The following is a 13,085-nucleotide window of genomic DNA, read 5'->3' on the forward strand; positions in this document are numbered from 1 at the left end:
TAATTTAATGTATTTAATAGCTTCATAGTCAAAAATTCAATGCCCAGTGAACTTGGTTATAAATAACTTCAGGCTGTTTACAATTTATCCCAAGACAAAAAGGCATCCAGCTAAAATAATTATATCCTCTATTTGGCAGAAAGAATTCTCCTTTACTTAAGAGAGAAAATTATGTTTTTAAGGAATATTTTTGAATTTGGTTTTTAAATATGAAACAACCATCATTATTACTTGGACTCTTGATCAGAAGCAGGTTTCATTTTCTTCATCACTTAATTGTGTTTAAGGCATATTATCATCATTGATCTCTGCATGAGGCCCATTATCATCTAAGCCTTTTTCTTATCAGCTTACTCATAATTTCATTCTTCACTTGTTCCTGGTTGGGTTTTTTTGCATGTTTATGTGTGCAGAATGTTCATATATGTGTAGGTGAAGGTTTGCAATATGTGCCTCTGTGTGCAAGTATGTGTGTTTGAAAGCCAGAGATTAATGTTGACAATCTTCTTCGATTACTGTCTACTTTACATATTTTAATTAATATGTAAAATATTAAATTACTTTAATATTTCTACAATTCTGTACAAATATTAACCTAAACCTAAAACTGATGATTCTACTAGTATAGCTTGCCAGGACATCTTCTATTTCTGCCCCCTGAGAGATTATAGTAGTCAGCGCGGGTTTGAGGATCTGAACTTTGGTCCTCATCTTTGACCAGCCGTCTCCCTGCCATACCTGCTCCCTTTTACATTAATTTCCAAATTGTTTCTCAGTTGCTCCCAGCTATTATAATACATGAAATACAAAATTTTGGAAAATTTTATAAATTTTTATACAAATAAAATGTTCTTGTATTTGTGAGAACTATTCCAATCTTTCTGTTCAAAATCTTATGAGAATTTTACTCTGTAGTAATTTTAAAATAAAATATTAAGAAATAAAACATGACCTCTAGGAAAAACTGAATAACTCTTTAGAATCACATAGACCAGTGGTTCTCAACCTTCCTGATGCTGTAACACTTTTACTACAGTTCATCATGTTGTGGTGACCCCAAACCATAAAATTATTTTCATTGCTTCTTCATAATTGTAATTTTGTCACTGTTATGAATCATAGTGTAAATATTGAATAAGCAGGATATCGGATGACCCCATAAAAGGAGTGTTTGACGCTTTGAGGGTCATGACCCACAGGTTGAGAACCACTGTGATGTATAGACCAATGTGATGGAATAAAGCAATGTGCTTAGAATCTATGTATCTGTATTCTGCTCAGCAATACGAGTGTGAAACACGCTCCCACTTTCAAGGAACATTTTCGTATTATTTGCTAAAAACTGTAATGTTCATTTTATCATTCTCGGCACTCTCCCTGCATCGGCAAATGACTTCAGAATACACTCCCTCATTTGTCATTGTCAAGTATTAAATATAAATCAAATTTGCAAGTTTTTTAAAAGTTTGCTAGAGCAGAATAATGTCATTGTCAACACTTTTAAACATTTTATGACTTTGGAGTCTTTTCTTTTTTAAAAAAAATGCACATTGCCAAGCTAATTAAAATTGCTCATGAATATTAATAATTGAGCTGAAAACAACTGCCACTAGATGGCAAACATTCTACACATAGACCTATATGACAGAGAACATGGTAAATACATTGTGCACATATTAACCTATACAGTACAAATATCTGGTTAACCCTGGTTAGTTAATAGTGTTCAACCTACTATTAATAACATTGCCACATAAGTGTAGCAGTGTAAACAGCGACAAGTAGACTCTAAAGAGTCAAGCTTTCTTTTGTCTTACATAAATCTTTTTCTTTACAAAAATGAGGATAGCTGGTATGTGGCCTGACAGCCATGTATCAGAATGAATACCTGTGCTATGGATACTTATCATTCAACTCATATGTGCTGTAAGTACACCGATCATGAAACACTGGGCATGGACTGTGAAGGCCCGAAAATGTGAGCTGGAACTTACCTCTAGTCTTTCAAGGTTATTGGGTTTCTACCGCGAACAAAGGTCCCACCTAGAAGAAAGTCAGAGAGTTCTGCTCTCTCAAGGTTGTTGTCAACAGGTGAGGCTAATAGCCAGACCTCGTAAGTCAGGAATAGAGAAGTACCTCAAACAAAGGTCTATTGAACCAACTAAGTTCCAGTTTTCTTTATGGAGATAACTTGGGATTCCACCCAGGGAGTGATTGGCCTATAGAATGTTTTGGTCTAGGGTGTGAATTGATTTGTTCTAGCCATAGGACCTTTAACTAAGGTGTAGCCTGTGACCTTCAACTGGTCTGTTTATTTCCTTGCTCACATTTAATGCAGTTTTTGTCTAACTCCTACCTTTTGGGGTCAGGGTATTTTAAGCAATTGGAAATTAAATGCAGGTGGATTTCAGTACTCAATGGAACTAGGTCCCGATACTATTCTGTTTCTCCATTTTATTATTTTCATTTGTGTCTTCATAGTCTTTACTATATTTCTAAATCCCCACGCCTCTACCCTGGCAAGAGGCATTTTTGTTGAGGCTGGTCCCCGACAAAGGATGAATCTGAACTGTAAGCTCTGGGCTGCTAGACTGGCTCCACACAGTCTATATGGTCATAGATGTTAGACCATATTGAAGGAAGGAGATGGAAATCCTGCTGGGACTATTCCCCACTCTGTCTGATTCAACACTCTAGGGAGTGGAGAATGCAATGTCCTTGTTAGTAGAATCTGGTACTAGACTTTCAGGCTTGGATAGGAGCACAATCTTTTTTCTGTAAAAATGTGGTCTGTTGCATTGCTTTGCCAAAATAGAAATTTTATCATCTTGAAAGACGGTCTTCATCCTCATTTTTTTTTAATCTTGGTGTTGGTCACTTGTGTGCCTGCCAAGTGGCACATGAGTGTATATGATATACAGAATAACCACTAGTCCACTCCAGGAATTGCTAGGAGTGTTCATAGCCTCCCATGTCCTTCCCCTCTTTGAGCAATAAGAGCTCACCCATCCTTCAGCCTAGGGTCTGAAATAAGACAAGATGTGAACAGTGACGCACAGTCAACAAAATAGAATGCAAGGAAGGAAGATTTGCTGGTATAAGTTAGGGAACTCCCAAGGGCCCTTGTTGTTTGCTGAAACTGCATCAAGTAAGATCTGACTTCTCCAAATAAGACTCAGTTTCTCCTTGGTGCAGGCAGGCCACCGAAACAAAGGAAGTGCAGCCCGCCCGGCCGCCCCGAGGACTGGGACCCAGCTCCCAATGCCACCGTGCACAAAACTCAAGTCCAAATGGATTAAAGACCTCATTATCAGCCCGAAAACACTGAACCTGATAGAAGAGAAAGTGGGAAATACCCTACAACAGATGGGCACAGGTGATCGCTTCTTAGGTATAACCCCAGAAGCACAGGCATTAAGGGCAACATTGAATAAATGGCACCTACTAAAACTGAGAAGCTTCTGTAAAGCAAAGGACACTGTCACTAAGACACAAAGGGAACCTACTGACTGGGAGAAGATCTTCACCAACCCCGCAACAGACAAAGGTCTGATCTCCAAAATATATAGAGAACTCAAGAAACTAGACTTTAAAATGCTAATTAACCCAATTAAAAAATGGGGCACTGAACTGAACAGAGAATTCTCAACAGAAGAACTTCAAATGGCCAAAAGATACTTAAGGTCGTGCTCAATTTCCTTAGCAATCAGGGAAATGCAAATCAAAACAACTTTGAGATACCATCTTACACCTGTCAGAATGGCTAAAGTCAAAAACAACAAGGATAGCCTTTGCTGGAGAGGCTGTGGAGGAAGGGGTACACTCATCCATTGCTGGTGGGAATGCAATCTTGTGCAACCACTGTGGAAGTCAGTGTTTCGGTTTCTCAGGAAATTCGGGATCAACCTACCCCTGGACCCAGCAATACCACTCTTGGGAATTTACCCAAGAGATGCTCTATCACATGTCAAAAGCATTTGTTCAACTATGTTCATAGCAGTATTATTTGTAATAGCCAGAACCTGGAAACAACCTAGATGCCCTTCAATGGAAGAATGGATGAAGAAAGTATGGAATATATACACACTAGAGTACTACGCTGCGGTAAAAAACAATGACTTCTCGAATTTTGCATGCAAATGGATGGAAATAGAAAACACTATCCTGAGTGAGGTATCCCAGACCCAAAAAGAAGAACATGGGATGTACTCACTCATAATTGGTTTCTAGCCATAAATAGGGGTCACAGAATCTACAATTGGCGAACCTAAAGAAGCTGAGTAAGAAGGTGAACACAAGGAAAGACATATCGTTATCCTCTTGGATAAGGGAAGTAGACAAAATTGCCGGGGAGAAAAGTGGGATCTTGGGGGTGGGGTGGGAAGGGGGTAAGGGGAGATGGGGAGAAAAAAGGTAGAAGGGAAGGAGGGGGGACTTGGGGAAATAGGAGGATCGGGATAAAGGAAGGTTGGATAGGGGAGCACGGAACCACAATCCTTAGTTAAGGGACCCACTTTAGTGTGGGCAGGAGAATTGACCCTAGAGGGGCTCCCAGGAGCCCAAGCTGAGGTCCCCAGTTAGTTCCTTGGGCAGCTGAGGATAGGGAACCTGAAATGACCCCATCCTAGCGCAATACTGACGAATATCTTGCATATCATCTTAGAACTTTCATCTGGCGAGGGATGGAGATGGAGACAGAGACCCACACTGGAGCACTGGAAGAGCTCCCAAGGTCCCAATGAGGAGCAGAAGGAGGGAGAACATGAGCAAAGAAGTCGGGACCACGAGGGGTGCACCCACCCACTGAGACAGTGGAGCTGATCTACTGGGAGCTCACCAAGGCCAGCTGGACTATTACCAAAAAAAGCATGGGATAAAACTGAACTCTCTGATCATGACGAACAATGAGGGCTGATGAGACGCCAAGGACAATGGCACGCAGTTTTGATCCTACGCAATCTGCTGGCTTGGTGGGAGCCTAGCCAGTCTGGATGTTCACCTTCCTAGATATGGACGGAGTGGGGAGGACCTTGGACTTTCCACAGGGCAGGGAACCCTGACTGCTCTTTGGACTGGAGAGAGAGGGGAAGAGGAGTGGGGGGAGGGGGAGAGGGGTGGGAGGAGGGGGAGAAGAGTGGGAGGAGAGGGAGAAGAGTGGGAGGAGGGGGAGGGAAAGGGGAGGCTGGGAGGAGGTGGAAATTTGTTTTTTTTTCTTTATTCTTCTTTTATCAATAAAAAAATGTTAAAAAAAAAGACTCAGTTTCTCGATCTGTTAATAAAAAGATGTACTGAATTTTCTCTTTTACAGTGTCTTTTTTGCCATTTCTTCATCATCTAATGAAGCTAAAAATATATCCATTTTATAGGAATTGAAGGTTGAAAGTTAATAAGAAAGAATATGGAATAAAATACAGTCTTATAAAAATTAGATCCATTTATTAAAATAATCTAAATGTAACTAGGTACAATATCAAGCATCTGGAAGTTCCAGGTATTTGAGAGATGGGGGGAGGCAGGTCCCTTGAGACTGAGGCTTCAGTGCCAGTCTGAGACAGCACTCTACAGCATTGTCACTGTAATAAGTTAAAAGTCTAACTGAGACTGTAGTAAAGAGATGGATTTATTGAATGTCTGCTGGACTCTGTGAGTGCTTTATTCATATTTTCATTTAATTATAGGATATCTTTAAAAATAGACATTCCTGTCTTGTAGAACCAGCTAGAAAGTATCCTAACACAGTGTTTCTTAAATGGGGTGGTCAAGAACTGCTTCCTAGATGTCCCTTCCTTAGTCTCTCATGAATTAATACTTTCCAAAAGACAGATTTAGTGAACAATTTTTTTTTCATAGCTATTTTTTGTTTTGTTTTGGTAATTTTAAAGGCATGGTTTCTCTGTGTAACTCTGGTTTTCCTGGACCTCTGTAGACCAGGCTAACTTTGAACTCAGAGATCTGTTTGCCTCTGCCTTCCTAGTGCAGGGATTAAAGGTGTGTGCCACGGCCACCAGGCTCAGTGAATAAGTTTGTTTGTTTGTTTTCAAGATGGTGTTTCTCTGTGTATCTCTGGGTGTTCTGAAACTCCCTCTGTAGACCAGGAAGGACTGGAACTCAGAGAGATCTGTCTACCTCTGAGTCCCTGAGCGCTAGAATTAAAAGCGTGGACCACCACCACCTGGCATGAATAAGTTGTGGTGGTGCACACCTTTAACTCACTTGGGCAGGAGGGAGAGGCAGAAGGACCTCTATGAGTTCAAGGCTAGTCTGGTTTCCGTAGTGAGTTCCAGGACAACAAAAGTTACGTAGAGAACCCTGCCCTTTAGCGCCTCCCCCACCCCCCGCCTCAAAAAAAATGAATTACAACTTATTGGATCAGTAAGCAAAAGGTCAACTTAATTCATATCATTGAAATAAATAAAACACTCAATATATCAAAGCTGTAGACATTACTCCATGAAAACATACATATAAAACAAGGACAATAAGGATAGAATAGAACTATTTTGCTTTAACTTTTCATCATTTCATAATTACAAACTAATCAAAGTAATGAGTGCAAAGCATTTTCCCAACATAAACACCACGTTCCTACTTTAAACCCCATGTAGTTTATAGGGGGACAAACAAGCTTCCTTCTCCCTGGTTAATCTTCCTAATATCCTAGGCTGACAACAACCCATAAATGAGGAACAAATGTGGGCTATGCGGATGAAATGGCAAAAAAGGTCTTAAAGCAGCAATTGTAGTATATCCAATTTTGACTTTTATCCAAAAGGAAACAAATGATGCTATATGTTTAGAATTTAATTTTTAATCAAAGACCAAATTTAATAATTTATTCTTGAAGGGCTTTAGTTCAATTTAAATAGTGTTTTAAATTAATTTTTAGATTAGCATGCTAAGTAATGTGTTTCATTATGGTACTTTCATATATATGCATTATTATACTTTGCTCTCACTCGTTTCTCTGCCTTGCTTTTTAAAGTCATAAATTCTAGGTTTAACACTTTTGCATCTCAGTTATCAGGTTAGGATACAGTACTGCAACCGGGTCTACTGTGTACAGTTAGTAAGCATCTTCAATTCCAAGTCGTCTGAGCTGGTGAAGGGCTCATCACACAGCTTTAAGAACACCTAAACTGTTTTATGCTCTGCTAAGACCATTCAATTGGCAGTACAGCAGTTTCTAAATACTGTGGCATTTCTAAGTTTGTTTAAGTTAGGGTTGAAAAGCTAAGGTTGAAAAGGGTTGTACAGGCACATGTGTTTGAATACCTGATCTCCAGCTAGCTGTGTTGTCCTTGTAGACACTGGAACCTTTGAGGCAGGGGGTGTAGCTTGTAGTTAGGCTTCAAGGAGCAGCCCTTGATATATATATATATATATATAGATAGATAGATAGATAGATAGATAGATAGATATAGATAGATAGGTAGATAGATAGATAGATATAGTGTGTGTGTGTGTGTGTGTGTGTGTGTGTGTGTGTGTGTGTGTGTGTGTGACTGGCCCTACTTCCAGTCCAAGCTCTTTGCTTGCTGATCCACAAAGATGTGACTGACTCATGATGCAGGTGCCTGCCGCTATGGACTGAATTACCCAGCAGTTGTCTTCCTCATCATGGTGGACAGTATCATCTATTCTATGAGCTGCAGTAAACTGATTCTCCTTCATATTGCTAACACGGTCTTCATAGGCCAACCACAAGCAAAGTACAGATGACACCATAGTGAAAACAGGTCTTGACAAGTAAGATAGTAAGTGGCAGGGACATAAGTCAATGCCAAGTCAGACTGACTGGTCTTCTTCACTGTGTAAAGTCACTCTTCTATTAAAGGTTGCCATTGGATAAGCAGGTCATCTGAGTTACAGATTGGATTTGTTCTGCTGCCTGTACTGTGCTGCAGCAGCTGGCTAATGGAAGCTTGGAAGCAAATACAGAGATGGTAATTCATTATATATATTTTCTAGTATTGCTATAGGGTAACATGTTTTTACATTAAATAAATATTGCGGTTTGCTCTTCAAACCTTGTGGTTTTAGATTCCCCCAACTCTGAACTCTGTAAATACAATTGCTCTATTGTATTACATGTTTTTGATGATAGAAACACAATCTTAAGTGCTTCTGGAAGCACTCATGTATCCATAGCTGATTGATTGGCACCACCTCCAACCAAAACTTGGGTTATAGGTATGTGTGTGTGTGTGTGTGTGTGTGTGTGTGTTTGAGAGAGAGAGAGAGAGAGAGAGAGAGAGAGAGAGAGAGAGAGAGAGAGAGAGAGAGAGAGCACTCAGGTCTTTACGCTTGCATTGCAAGCACTTTACCGCTGCTGAGCCCTCTCCCTAGCTACCATTTTGTTTTGTTTTTCTAATATCTGCTTATATAAGATCACATATGCTTTACCAAAAATTTGTACTCGTAAACATTGTAAGCCTAGAATAGATGGAATAGATTTAAAGAACACATTACCTTTCTCCATTTTCTCAAACATAGGTACTTCAAGCAAATATTAGTTCCACAATTTCTGAAACTTTGCTTCTTAGGGAGCTGATATACAGGATGAAAATGAATATGATATATATATGAGACATACTAGTCATTTAGAATTGGTACCTACAAGGCTCAGCTTTCTCAGGGTTAGGATAAACCCTCCCCCAACAAAGTACCTCAAGGATTTTGCTCAGTTTGTTTGTTTTCCCATTATTGGTTGTAAGGTTTTTTTTTTTTTAAGCACACTGAGGGTTAGAAAGATGGCTCAGTGATGAAGAACCCTGTTGTTTCTGTCGATGTCCTAGGTTTAGTTACCAACCATCTGGAACTTTTTCCGGAACTCTTCTAACCTCGACACATAGTACACATGCATAAATGGTCTCCATAGGCAATGTGTACACATGGTTCATAACATATGTGACCTCCACAGGCACTGCATGCACATAGTACACATACATACATGATCTCCATAGGGATTATTTATACATGGTACATATACATACATGACCTCCGCAGGAGCTGTGTGCACATGATAAACATACATACATGCAAGAAAACCCTCATACACATAAAATTAAATAAATAAATCACCAAAAAAGTAGACTCTACAATGTAGGTACACTGAGAACATTGACATTTTAAACTAAAACTTCATCAAATGTGTCTATTAATACAAATATACTATGTGTGTTTATACATATATGCAAGTGTTTATACATATATGCAAGTATAAATTCATATAAAAGAGTTTATTTAGTTGTGAGAGATTTCAAACCTTTTGTTTTTCTCCAATACATATTTCTTATCTACTTCATGATAACATGTATTTATGTTCCATTTAACACTAATCTTTTATTAGCTGATAATACTTTTTCCATATGACTTGAAATTACCTAATTTTGTGAACATAAACTCCTAAATGTTTAAAACCCTCCATTTGTACTCTTATTAAAATTAGTACTAGTATACAACTGATCCTATCCACATTTACAGAAGCTTTGGTAACTATCACAACATAAAATATTAAATATAAAGCTTTTCTTGGAAATGCATCTTTTAAGGAAAAAATGGGTTTGCATCTATGTATGAGTAGTATTTATTGCTGGAATTCAAATGCTATGTAAGTGCTAAGAAACAAAGCTCACATGGATAGAAATACTGGAGACCTCTTATTTAAGTCTTCAAACTCCTAAAATTTATAAAAAATAATACAATGATATACCATCCAAACTAGTTTTAAATAATCTATTGGTTAAGAAATCTTTCAGATAATAAGGGAAAAGGGCAAAAGGGACATGAAATATATGTGGAAGGGGGACCTAAGAAGAATTGAAGCAGAGAGTAGAGGGGTGAACATGATCAAATCATCAAAAATAAATAAACTACATCTTTTAATAATAATAACTCTTAGGCTTTTTGTTGAATAGAGAGAAATACTGTATGGTTCAGGCTGGCCTCAGACCCATACCCCAGCATCCTGAGTACCAAGATTACAGGTATGTGCCGCTACACGTAGTTAGATCCTTATTTGTTTGTTTATTTATTTTAAATTAGCTTACAAAGTAAGATTTCTTTATGTCATTTTCATAGCACTTCATTCTAGTTGTCCCCTCCCAGGCTCCTTCCCACATGTCCTTGTCCATCCCCCATATCCCGTTTCCCTGATGTATCCTTTCATTCCATGGTTCTCCCTTCCTCTTTAATGTTCCATATCTTCTAATGTTTTCCTGCTTTCCTTCCTTAAAAGCCTCCGTTTTTCTCCATTGACCCCCCGTTTTCTAGTTTCCTGCCCTTTACCTACCTGTCTGCTTTCTTGCCATTTGCTGCCACCTAACCTGACATATGTGACTAGGATTAGCATATGAGAATGTGCTTGATATGTCTTCCAGTTTCATTTGCTCTCACGCGATTTCTTTATGGATGAATGAAATTCCACTGCGTAAATAGGCAAATCACAGTTTTACTATCCACTTATCTGTTAATGAACATCTAGGCTGATTACATTTCTTTTCTACTGGGAAAAGGACCATGAGCATGGGTGTGCAACTCTCTTGTAATAGAACATGGACTCCTTTTGGTGTATACCAAGGAGCGATCCAGCCGGGTCATATGGCAGTGGAGAAGAGCTTCTCATTCCTTACAGCCTCACCATCATTTGCTGTTATTTGCTTTCTTGTTAACCATTTTGACTGGGGCGAGAAGAAATTTCAGAGTATTTTTATGTTTTGTTGTTGTTGTTGTTGTTGTTTACAAGTTCTCAGCTGTGTAGAAATCACATGTAGGTCAGGTTGACACAGAGATCTGCCTGTCTCTGCCTCCTAAGTACTGACTGGGATTAAAGGTGTCTCCATCATGTCTGGCTTTACAGTAGTTTGAATTCACATTTCTCTGACAGTTAGGGGTGTCGAACATGCTTTTAAATACAGTCAAATGTATTGAAAATGGAAAACTTGAGACAAGGAGGAGTTTGTCAGCTGACCTCTTGAGCTAGCCACTTCCTTGATGATGTCACAGATACTGTATTTGCGCGTGTACCCCCCACCCCCACCCCAGTGTTTTGGTGGCTGAGAAAATTTGTCTATTTTTATAAAGAGGAGAATATGTGCAGTGAATCCGACTGGAGAAGAGTGCATCTCCATTTCTAAAGCGTGAGAGAGATGCTACAGAAAGAGGAGTAGAAATGGAGAAGAACAGAAGACGGCGGTTTTCAGCGTGGACAGGTGTGGAAGTGAAAACTCAAAACTGGTATTGTTTTCCTTTCCCAAGAATACACTTGTTTACTTTTTTCTTTTATTAAAAACAGATTTATTTCTCATATAATATATTCTGATTATGCTATCTCCCCCACCTCTAGGTTAATCTCCACCTCCCCTCCCATCCAGACCCACCCCCTTTCTGACTCTCATTAGAAATCAAACAGGCTTCTAAGGGATAATAATATAATAAATATAGTATTATAGAAGAAAAACTAACACAGGAGAATAAGACAAAACAAGAAAACTGAAGGAAAAGAGACCAAGAGAAGACAACAAGAAACAGATATAGATACAGAGACTCACATATTCGCACACTCAGGAATCCCACAAAAATATTGAACTGGAGTAGTGGGGTAATGGTGCATGCCTTTAATCCCAGCACTTGGGAGGCAAAGGAAGGCTGATCTCTGTGAGTTCAAGGTCAGCCTGGTCTATAAGAGCTAGTTCCTGTAACAGCTAGGGCTATCACACAGAGAAACCCTGTTGAAAAAAAAAAAACCCAAAAAACAAAAAACACTGAACTGGAAGCCATAATAGATATGCAAAGGACCTGCAGGGGAAAAAAGAGGGGGGAGTAAAATACATATACCTATGTACATGCATGCATACATACATACACGCATACATATGACAGAATTAGAATAAACAAAAAAGTGCTGACATGACATTCTGAGGCAAGGAGCCTCTGGAGATGCAGTTGAGTTCATTTTCTGTTGAACATCTACTTCCTCTACTGGGCATGCAGCCTCTCCTTCATGTGGTTTGTTTCCCCAGTGAGACTTCCTTGGAGAACACTGAGTTTTCATTTACAAATGGTTATCAACTGGAGATGATAGTTCTGGGTTAGAGGTGAGGGTGCGTGTCCACCTCTCCTTTCAGCTCTAGGACCCGATCTGGTGCAGATCCCTGCCAGCCCTGTGCATGCTGCCTCAATCTCTGTGGATTCATATGTGCATCGATCCCGTTGACTTATGGGAACTGTTTCCTTGATGGCCTCCATTCCCTCTGCCTCTTAGATCTTCCTCCTTCTATTCTGCAGCATTCCCCTAACTCTGAAGTGAGGGGTTTGACGGAAATATCCCATCTAGGGATGAGTGTTCTAAGGTCTCTCATTTTCTGCATGTTATCTAACTGTGGATGTCTCATTTGTTCCCACAAGCTGCAGGAGGGAACTTTTCTGATGATGCCTGAGCAAGGCATTGATCTATGAGTGTAGAGGCATTTCATTTGCATTTTAATAAATAAAACTTGCCTGAGGATCAGGAAAGTAAAACTTCCACACTGGCTAGCCTTACAGACCAAGCAGCTTTAATCCCAGTAGGCACATTAGTGTGCCATAAAAAGCAGGTAGTGCATACCTTTAATCCCAGTCCTAGAAAGGATTATAAAATGGGAGGAGACTGCTCTCAGACCCAGTCTCTTTCTGAGATTCTTGAAGGCAGGATCACCATTTTCAGACTGAGGTAGAGGGAAGGGCCAGTGACTGGCTGTTTTGTTTTCCCAATCCCTAGGCAAGCTTTATTTATTAAAATACAATGGAAATGCCACAACATATGAGTATAGCAGGATGTCATTAGGAGTCATTTTATTGCTTTTTTTTTAATAAAACAGTAATGATGTAGGAAGTCTTTCTGCATATGTGTTGCTTTTATTGGTTAATGAATAAAGAAGCTTCTTTGGCCTGTAATAGGGCAGAATAGAGGTAGGCAAAAAAAACTAAACTGAATACTGGAAGAAAGAAGGCAGAGTGAGACGCTGTGAAGCCACCAGAGGAGACAGATGCACAAGTACCTTGCCAGTAAGCCACAACCACGTGGCAATGCACAGATTAATAGAATG

This window comes from Microtus pennsylvanicus, chromosome 1 (assembly GCF_037038515.1).
Source record: "Microtus pennsylvanicus isolate mMicPen1 chromosome 1, mMicPen1.hap1, whole genome shotgun sequence".
Classification (NCBI taxonomy): domain Eukaryota; kingdom Metazoa; phylum Chordata; class Mammalia; order Rodentia; family Cricetidae; genus Microtus; species Microtus pennsylvanicus.